Here is a 9935-nt window from a genome sequence, read left to right on the forward strand (position 1 = left end):
CTCTGTCTTCAAAAATAAATAAAAAAACATTTTAAAAATAAAAAAAAAGAAAATGCCGAGAATAGATTGCCCTCAAACTGCAAGTCAGCAGGTGTTTCTTGCAGTTAACTTTAGCAAAATTCATACAAAATAGTAATTAACAATGACTTTCTTCTTTACTTATTACCTCACAAGGAAACACCTTCAAAACTGCATTTTGTTAAAGTTTCTGTAATAAAATGTAGAAACACTAAGCTCTACAAATATTGAAAAGTTAAAATTCCTTAATTTTTTATTCTTGGTACTACTACCACAATTTACAGGGCAATGTACCTGAAGTAATGAAAAGAAAAAGACAAAGCTACAACAGATAAAAAACCTCAGGAATGTACAGGTAATTGTCACTACAAGGCATTGATAATAGCTGCACTTTTTGCAGACTGTGGCTATGACAGTCCTGAACAAGAAGGGCTTCTGTTTTTTTTGCTTTTTTTGGGGGGGGGGGCTTCCTGTTTTTAAAAGCTGCAGTAACTTTTCTGACTACACAGCATTGTTCCTTCTGTGGCAGACTTTTACAGTTCCTCTAATGCATTTGGGACTGTCTCAAGGTAACCTGTCAGCTTTCCTGACAACTCCTCGCTCTCTCTCCTGCTAAGAACCCTAGCCCTTTTCTTGTGAAAATTTTTAGAACCCTCTGCTACCATATCCACTGCTTCCACCACCAGATCCATAACCACCACCATAGGGACCCCCCTCAAGTGTCTTCCACCAAAACTGTCCTCTTTCTTGTGTCCACAGTTTGATTGCTATTGTCCACTATAATTTCCAAAATCATTATAGTTCCCACCACCACCATAGTTACCACTTCCAAACTTTTCTCCTTCATTGTAACCATCACATTCTCCACCACCGCCACCATATCCACCGCCTTTGTTTCCACATCCTGGTCACCACCATCGCAGCCTGCTCTATTACTATAAGCAGGACCACCACCATAGTTGCCATCATCACCTCCATAACTACCTCTGCGGCCACCACCTCCACCACCATAGCCTCCTCTTCCACCAAAGTTACCACCATGGCCAAAGTTACCACCAACTCCAAAGTTTCCTCCATGATGCACAAAGTTGCCAGATCTACATCCATGACCTCTTTGCGATCCAGTAGACTGCATTTCTTGTTTATTTAAAAAAATTTTTTTAACATTTATTCATTATTGAGAGAAAGAGAGATAGAGTGCGAGGAGGGGATGGAGAGAGAGGGAGACACAGGATCTGAAGCAGGCTCCAGGCTCTGAGCTGTCAGCACAGAGCCCCACACTGGACTTGAACCCATGAGCGGTGACATCATGACCTGAGTCGAAGTCGGACGCTTAACCAATTAAGCCACCCAGACACCCCCTGCATTTCTTGTTTAGAAAGGGCCTTTTCCACTTCACAATTATGCCCATTAGTAGTGTGGTGTTTCTAAACAATAACTTTATCAACTGTATCATGATCATCAAAAGTTACAAAAGCAAATCCTCTTTTTTCCATTCTGCCTGTCCTCCATAACTTCTATGATTTCCATCTTGCCATGCTTTTCAAAGTAGTCTCTCAAATTATATTCTTCTGTATCTTTTTTAATACCATGAACAAAAATTTTCTTCACAATCAGTTGGACACCAGAATCCTCTCTGGAAACAGCTCTCTTTGGTTCCACTACATGCCCAGCAACCTTGTGTGGTGGAGCACACATTGCTGCACCCGCCTCTTGCACAGAAGAGTAAGTCACAAAACCAAAACCCCTGAAACGTTTTGTTTGGGGGTTTCTCAACACCACACAATCTGTAAATGTGCCTCATTTTTCAAAACATTCTCATAAACTATCTGTAGTTTCAAAGCTCAAACCAACAACAGTTTTCTCAACTCCTCTTGTTCCGTTGGCTCATGGCCCTCCTTCTAGCGGTGCCGGAGTCGGGCTGGGGGTGAGAGAGTGGCAGTTTACTTCCGTTTTGAGACTAGACTTGTCTCTTCCAACTCAAGTTCAATATGGGATCTTGTTTATATATTTCTTTTTAGGTCTTGCAGTAGTTGCCTTCACAATGTCGAATTTCTGTTTGAGGTATACTGACTTCAATCATTATATACTGACTTCCAAAAGAGAGCTTTAGATAATGGCCAAAAGATGAGTCTTTAATGATAAAAAAAAAAAACCTCTGGGGCTCTCAGATGACCGTTGGGGAGGTATTTGAGGGCTGGAGGCCAGGAAAGTAGCCTGGAAAAGCCCAGAGTTTAGAGGAAGGCTGACAGATGTCAGTTCAAACTCAGCTTTTTGCCTTGCACTGGTTTTATACTCCTCACATTTCACATCCTCTTTGAATCTATTTTCTTATCTGCAACATAGTGTTTTGGGGGAGGAATAAATGAGTTGATAGATGTAAACACGATGTCCAAAACAGATGCCCTTCTCAGTAAATATCATTCCCTTCCTTTGCCTTCTCACTCTCCCTGCCTTCCTGGGGAGGCTCTGTCTGCCAAAGGTTGGTCCAGGGATTTCTTTGCAGTGGCTTCCCTCCTGGGCCTCAAGGGATGAGGGTGGAAATGAGTGGTAGGGAGGCCTTTAATATGCAGCCTGTAGACTCAGCTCTTACTCTGATGACCTGTTACACATAATAATGGCCAGCATTATTATGATAATTCCTCCATCCTATCTTCTTGAAGTTTGGGAGCCCTTTCAGGAAAACAAACCAGATCAGAAGACTCAATGAGTTTTTTTCATTAACCTAGTCACTTAATAACAAAGATTTTATGAGCTCCTCAAGTAGGCCAAGAATTATGCTCAGTACTGGAGATTGGTGATCCAAAAGAAACACAATCCCTGCCTTCATGGAACTTACAGTCTAGGGTATAAGTAAACAAGTGTTCATCAATTAATCAAATAATTATAAAGCTGCCACTATATTTAGTGATATGGAAAAAAGGTAAAAAGTGCTATAAGAACATCTATTGAGGGTGTGACCTAGCAAGTGGTAACAGTTGAACTGAATTCTGAAGGATGAATAGGAGTTAACTAGGCACAGGGACCAGCAGGAATGGTTCTGGCAGAAGGCACAGCAAATGCAAAGGTCCTGTGGCAGAAGGAAGATGTCAAGTACAAGGACTAAAAGGCCAATGGGGCTAGAACAGAGAGAGGAGGGAGGAAATTAAGAGTCATGAGGCAGAATGGGTAGAGGTATCTACACAGGGCTCTGTAATCCATGTTAAGAAATTTTGTCTTTATCCTAAGAGTATTGAGAGTCACAACAAAATCTTAAGTAATAGTGGTGGGTAGGCTGGCATGTTCAGATTTAAATTTCCAAAAGACAGAGAATCAGAGGGTGCAAAAAGCCTGAAGAAGATCAATTAGGAGGCTATTGCTGTATGGCTTGACTGGAGGAGGTAGTGTTGTTGGTAGTGACAAGGGTACAGAGGGATAGATTGGAGAGCTTTTTAGAGGGTCCTAGTTAATAGAACTTGGTGATGGATTGGGGACACAAAATATGCAAACTTCACAGACGCCTACACTGCAACACAGACAGGTTCATGCACGGAGCCTCTGTGGGCCTATTTTCTCATCTGTAAACTGGAGGTTGTGGAGATTTTGCAAGAGCATGCAGCATGGCACACAAGAGTTATGCCCATTATTTATGTGTAAGGCTCTTTACTGACATTCTTCCATTTCTGCATTCACACGCAACTCACTGCCCTATGCGCCTCACCATTCATCAGTTAGTTTGCCCAAGGTAAGGGAATCATGCCCCAAGATAACAGGGAAAGAAAAAAAACTGCAAGGACCACAGGACCTCATCAGGGTGGGTCAACAAAGAGGGTGCTGCCCTTGGCAGAGGTGGAGGTATCTGCCCTACTTCCCTGGCCTGCTTTCAATCCAGTGGTGGGATAAAATGGGCACCCAGAAGATGTCATCAAGCTATGCTCTTCTTGGGGCTCCTGGGTGGCTCAGTCAGTTAACAGCTGACTCTTGGTTTTGGCTCAGGTCATGATTTCATTGTTCCAGAGACTGAGACCCACACTGGGCTCTGACTGATAGCACAGAGCGTGTTTGGCATTCTGTCTCTCCCACGCTCTCTGCCTCTCCCTTGCACTCATTCTCCCTCTCTCTCTCTCAAAATAAATAAACTTAAAAAAAAAAAAAAACTAGGCTGTTCTTATATGCCTCTTCTCTTCCTCCTCTTATTAAACATTTTTATTTATAGAGTCACCTGGCTGGCATATTCAGTATAGCATGTGACTCTTGAACTCGGAGTCATGAGCTCAAGTCCCATGCTCGCATAGAAATTACTTAATTTAAAAAATTTTTTTTATTACAAAAGAAAAACACATTTATTTTAGAAACATTTCTCAATTCTTTTTTTAGATTTTATTTTTAAGTAATCTGTACACCTAACATGGGGCTCAAATCACAACCCTGACAAGAGTCACATGCTCCTCTGACTGAGCCAGCCAAGTGCCCCAACATTCTAAATTTTCTTAAACATTAAAAATTCCCCACAATGCCACCACATAAAACCACCACTGCTAACTGACATTATGGCAAATTTCTTCTAGTCTTTTTTCTATGCATATATAACATAGTTAAGAAAATGCTAATATACAGTATATAATTATTTGGGAAACTTTAAAAACTATTATTATTCAAGAAATATGTTTTGGTTTTTTTATTTTGAGAGAGGGAGAGAAAGAGGGAGAGGGAGAGAAAGACACAGAATCCGAAACAGGCTCCAGGTTCTGAGCCGTCAACACAGAGCCCAAAGTGGGGCCCGAACTCACAAAGTGTGAGATTATGATCTATGCCAAAGTCAGACGCTCAACTGACCGAGCCACCCAGGTGCCCCAAGAAATATGCTTAAAGAAGACATGTTCATTGTAGAAAAAATTTAAATATAGATAAAGAAGAAAAGTATAAATGATCTGTTTGGTAAATTTATTTTTCACTTTTCACAGAGCTTTGTTTGTTTTGGATTTCCATGAAATTAGATAATTTTGTAACATATGCAAGCCATTTTATAATTTAATATCTTTTGAATACTTTTGTATCATTAAGCAGTTTTATACATCTCTTTTGTTAACACTGCAGAGTTTTTCAAAATTTGGGCCACACACACAAAAAATTTAGACCATCATTCAGAGTAAGGAATTTATTTAATATCATAATGCATACATATGTAAACATGAAATGAAAATTTTTTTATTATTTTTTAAAATTTACACCCAAGTTAATATATAGTGTAATAATGATTTCAGGAATAGAATTTAGTGATTCATCACTTACAAATAACACCCAGTGCTCATCCCCACAAGTGTCCTCCTTAATGCTCCTTGCCCATTTAGCTCATCTCCCTGCCCACAACCCCTCCAGCAACCCTTAGTTTGTTCTCTGTATTTAAGAATCTCTTACGGTTTGAGAGGCGGCATCTCTTATGGAGAGAGAGATGGCATGAGCAGGGGAGGGGCAGAGAGAGAGGGAGACACAGAATCTGAAGCAGGCTCCAGGCTTTGAGCTAGCTGTCAGCACAGAGCCCAAGGCGGGGCTCAAACCCATGAACTGCGAGATCATGACCCGAGCCGAAGTTGGGTGCTCAACCGACTGAGCCACCCAGGTGCCCCAAATTAAACATTTTTTAAATGCCCCTTTAAGGGGTGCCTGGGTAGTTCAATTGGTTGGGTGTCTGACTTCAGCTCAGGTAATGATTTCGTGGTTTGTGAGTTCAGCCCCATGTCAGACTCTGTGCTGAAGCTCACAGCCTGGAGCCTGCTTCAGACGCTGCGTCTACCTCTCCCTCTGCATACCCAACCCCCCACCAGTTCACACTCTGTCTCTATCTCTCAAAAACGAATAAACATTAAGAAAAAAATTAAAATGCCTCTTTAAGGCTGTAGTAGTATCTCAGAAGACCTGTCTCCTTTAAATAAAAATTGAACCAATCAAGTGGCCTTGCCTAAGTCAGCAGCCTGACTTAGATCATTAAAACTAAAATTTATTTCTTTTAGAATTAAAAAAAAATTTACATTTATTTATTTTTGAGAGACAGAGAGAGACAGAGCACAAGTGGTGGAGGGGCAGAAAAAGAATGGGACATAGAATCCAAAGCAGGCTCCAGGCTCTGAGCTGTCAGCACTGAGCCCGACACGGGTCTCGAAACCACAAACTGTGAGATCATGACGGGAGCTGAAGTCAGAGGCTTAACCAACTGAGCCACCCAGGTGCCACAAAACTGGAATTTGTTTCTAAAATTTATTTATTCATTCCTGGGTTCCAGCACCAAAATATAAAATAAAATGTTTATGATCATTAAATAATTAAACCTAAAATTTATTCTATAAATATATTATCCTTCCATTTCTGTTATTATTGCCACATAACAAACCACCCCAAAATACACAGGTGTAAAACAAACACAGCCATTTATTTACTCACGAATCTGCATCTTGGGCAGGGATTGGCCAGTGCAGATGGTCTCTACCAGGCATCTCAACTGAGGCCAAGGATAGTAGATGGCTTCACACAGTTACTCTCCTGAGGTGGCTGAGGGGAAGCTGTACTCCTCTCTCCCTTTGTTGTCACATCCTCCAGCGGCTGGCTCACTTCAGGTGGCCTCTCTCCCCAGCAGGGAAGTCAAGCTTCTTTGTTTCACAACTGGTTCTAAGAGGGAAAAAATGCAAGCCATATGGCTACAGCCTGGAAGTCACAGGGCACCACTTCTGCATGTCCTGTGGTCAAAGCAAGTTACAGATTCAAACGGAAGGGAACACAGATGCCACCTCTTGGTGGGAGGGGCAGTGTGCACATATGGGAAGGTGAAGTAGGGTCTACCATCTTTGCTGGCCATCACTGTGGACAACCCGCCACACCTACTATAGAAACCACCAGATCACCATCCGAGACTAGGTAGTCAGTGTTCCTTTTCAAGCAGTGGTGTTAAGGACTGAATATTCTCACCAAAGCACTCAATCCTAAGAGTAATGGCTGGTACTGGGGATATGGCACATAAGAATGAAGCCAGGAGCACAAACCCAAGCCAACTCTTCTCCAAGCTCACAGAGGGAGGGTGAGTCTAACAAAAGAGCTAAATCATCCAGACAGCTCCTCTTGGGCCTGCAATAAACAATTAGAAAACCGTATGTGTCCTCTGGAAATGCTTTGCAGGAAGTCAGGGCAGACTCATGGACAGGGCCCAAGATTGGCAGTCAAGAGACCTTAAGTCTGCAGGTGGCCTCTGCCACACATTAGCTCTGTGTCTCTGAACAAATCAAGGACAGGTCTCTGAGCTGAGTTTCCTATATGTAAGGGGAATGCCTTTAGCTAAGCCCCTCAGTAGGTTTAACACTCTCTACTTCTCTACAAAGCGTACTTTACGAATCCATCCAGGGAACCGCTGGCTCTGTGCACACTGCCAGAGATGCTGTTGGGGGTCACTGAGGGTCTGAACAGGTAAAGGGCAGATAAAGGCAGGGCTGGAGGAGGGAACCTCATGCGGTATACAAGGTGGCTTGGAATTTATTGGGAAGCTGGCAGAGCCCAGAGCAAGGGCAGCAGCAGTAGACAATGGGATAGATGTGGCCCAGAGAGGACCATTACCAGGGTGAACCCAGGAGCCAGCTGGATATTTGCAAGAAAAGCCCAAAGGCAGAGAGCACAGGTAACTCCAAAGTGGCAGGAACAATGAGACCAGAAGAGAATGTGGAGAGAAGAGTGATTTGGGGCTAAATACGATCAATGTGGAGACTGTGAGAATATACTTCCGTCTTCATTGTGCAAGCTCACTAAAGAGAACTTGGAAGATAATTTTAAAAATTAGAAAGAAGAAAATGTTACACCATATTTCCGCCATTCAAATGCGATCCCTTTCATCATGTGGGTGGACTGAGTCTTTCTTCGGGTAACATTCATTGGGCACTCATGATATCAAATGTTTTACTGTAATAACTCATTTAATCCTCATAATAACCTATGAGGCCCCACTTCATACACAAGGACACCAAGGCACAGAGAGGCTAAATAACTTGCCAAAGGCCACACAGATGGTAAGTGGCAGCTGAGAGTTAAACTCAGGAGCCTGAGTCTGAAGTCCACATACTCAGGCCCAATCCAGCCTTGCCTCCTACTCTTCATTATGTGACCTCAATGGAGTTAGTGAACATCTCTGCAAAGTGGAGACTATTCTCAGAGTAGCTGTGAGCATTAGCAATTATGTCAAGTTGTGCCAGCATCTTAACTAAAAGGGGCTGCCCACCACTTAAAAATGAGTTTCTGTTTCTGGTAAGTTAAATCTGTGGGGAGGGTGTAAGGTTCAGCTGAAGTCAGTCCAGTTGCAAGGTCCAGTTGCAAGTGCAGTAAAGCCCAGGGTTTAGGCGCTAACGCATTGGAATTGGTCTGCCTGGACTCTGATCCTCACCCTGCTACCTGCTACATTAGCTGCCTGAGCCTGTCTGTTCACCTGTAAAATGGAGATAAAAATAGTAGCTACTTTCTTGGTTTGTTTTGAGTATATGGGGCAACGTGTGGGAAGTACTAAAGAACTGCACTCGGGCATTGTCAGTGCTTGATAAATATGTAGGTGTAGATGGATGTAATGATAAATCTATGGTTATGTCATGTCACTACAAGATCATAGTCTCCTGTGTCAGGATCCTTGTATGTATAAGGGGAGGCAGCTCACAACAAAAACTTTCTCCCCAGTTACTGCACAATCTTTTGCTGCATTCTCAACCTAACAGCATTGTCCTATGTCCACACTGTGCAAGGGGCAGTGGGAAAAAATAAAGCATAAAATCCAGAGAAGATAAGGGGGACAGACCCCAGATTCTCACCCCTAACACTCATGTAGGTAGTTGGGGAGCGTTGCAGATCCACCAGGAAAATGATCAAAGGGTTAGCTACAGGACCTGGAAGGTAACAGCTGCTCTAGATGAGAAATGAGGAAGAATGTTCCCACTGGGTAGGATTTGTTAGATCATGAAAAGGTGTGGAATCTCTTTTTGGGGAGAGCTTTAAGAGGACCAACCTTGCTCTATAAGAATGGTCTTTAAGAGGAGTTCTTCACTCATGGCTTCAAGGAGCCCACACTTCTGTGAAGGTCATTGTCTCAACTACTTTGGTGAGCTGGAGCTTTTAGCTTCCAAGGATGGCACTCCATTGGAAGAGGGCGGCCAGCTCTTGACGAGGAGCACCCTCTTGGTGAGAGAGAAGAGGGAACCTGTACTCCAGGGAAGGAGGCGGCAGACCAATGAGCGCTAACAGGTATTCGGCTCTGACAGAGACCTGAATGTAAACCTTAGCACAAGGAAGGGCCTCAAACAAAATGGAACCACTGCAGGTCAAGCAGGGAAACCTGGAAGAGGGAAATCACCTCAGCTGCTCACTCTGGCAGAGGAGGGCTTCCCGGAGCTGGCATGGGCGGTGACGCTGGAGCAGGCATCCGGATTCCAGTTACCAAAGGTGCAGCCCCTTCTGGGATCTCTTCCCGCCACTAGACGAAAACGATTTCCGGAGGGTTGACGACGGCTTCGAGGCTGCGAGACCGTTTGCCGTTTGCGTCGGTCTTTGCCCCATATCTCCTCCTCTAGCTCCTTCTCAAACGCCCCAGGCTCGGAGCCTGGAATGCTGGCCCCGACCGGAAAGGGAGGCCGGAGTGCCAGACCCCAGAATGGACGAGTCTGCTACAGCGTCCAGGCCAGTGATCCGGCTGCACTTCTGGGGCGCGGGGACCGTCACAAGGCTGGCCTCGGCGGAGCCGGCGGAGCGCAGCAGCCTCAAAGGCACCACCACCGAACTCCGAGACGGTGCCAGGAGCAGCCCGGGGGGAAGGGGTTCGGGGACGTAGGGCCGCGGTCGTAGAGCGCAGCAGGGCTGGGCGGGCGGCGGCGCACCGGGAGTAGGCGGGGCCGGCGGCTCTTGGGTTAATGTCCGCTCCGCCC

This window comes from Suricata suricatta, chromosome 9 (genome assembly GCF_006229205.1).
Source record: "Suricata suricatta isolate VVHF042 chromosome 9, meerkat_22Aug2017_6uvM2_HiC, whole genome shotgun sequence".
NCBI classification, from domain to species: Eukaryota; Metazoa; Chordata; class Mammalia; order Carnivora; family Herpestidae; genus Suricata; species Suricata suricatta.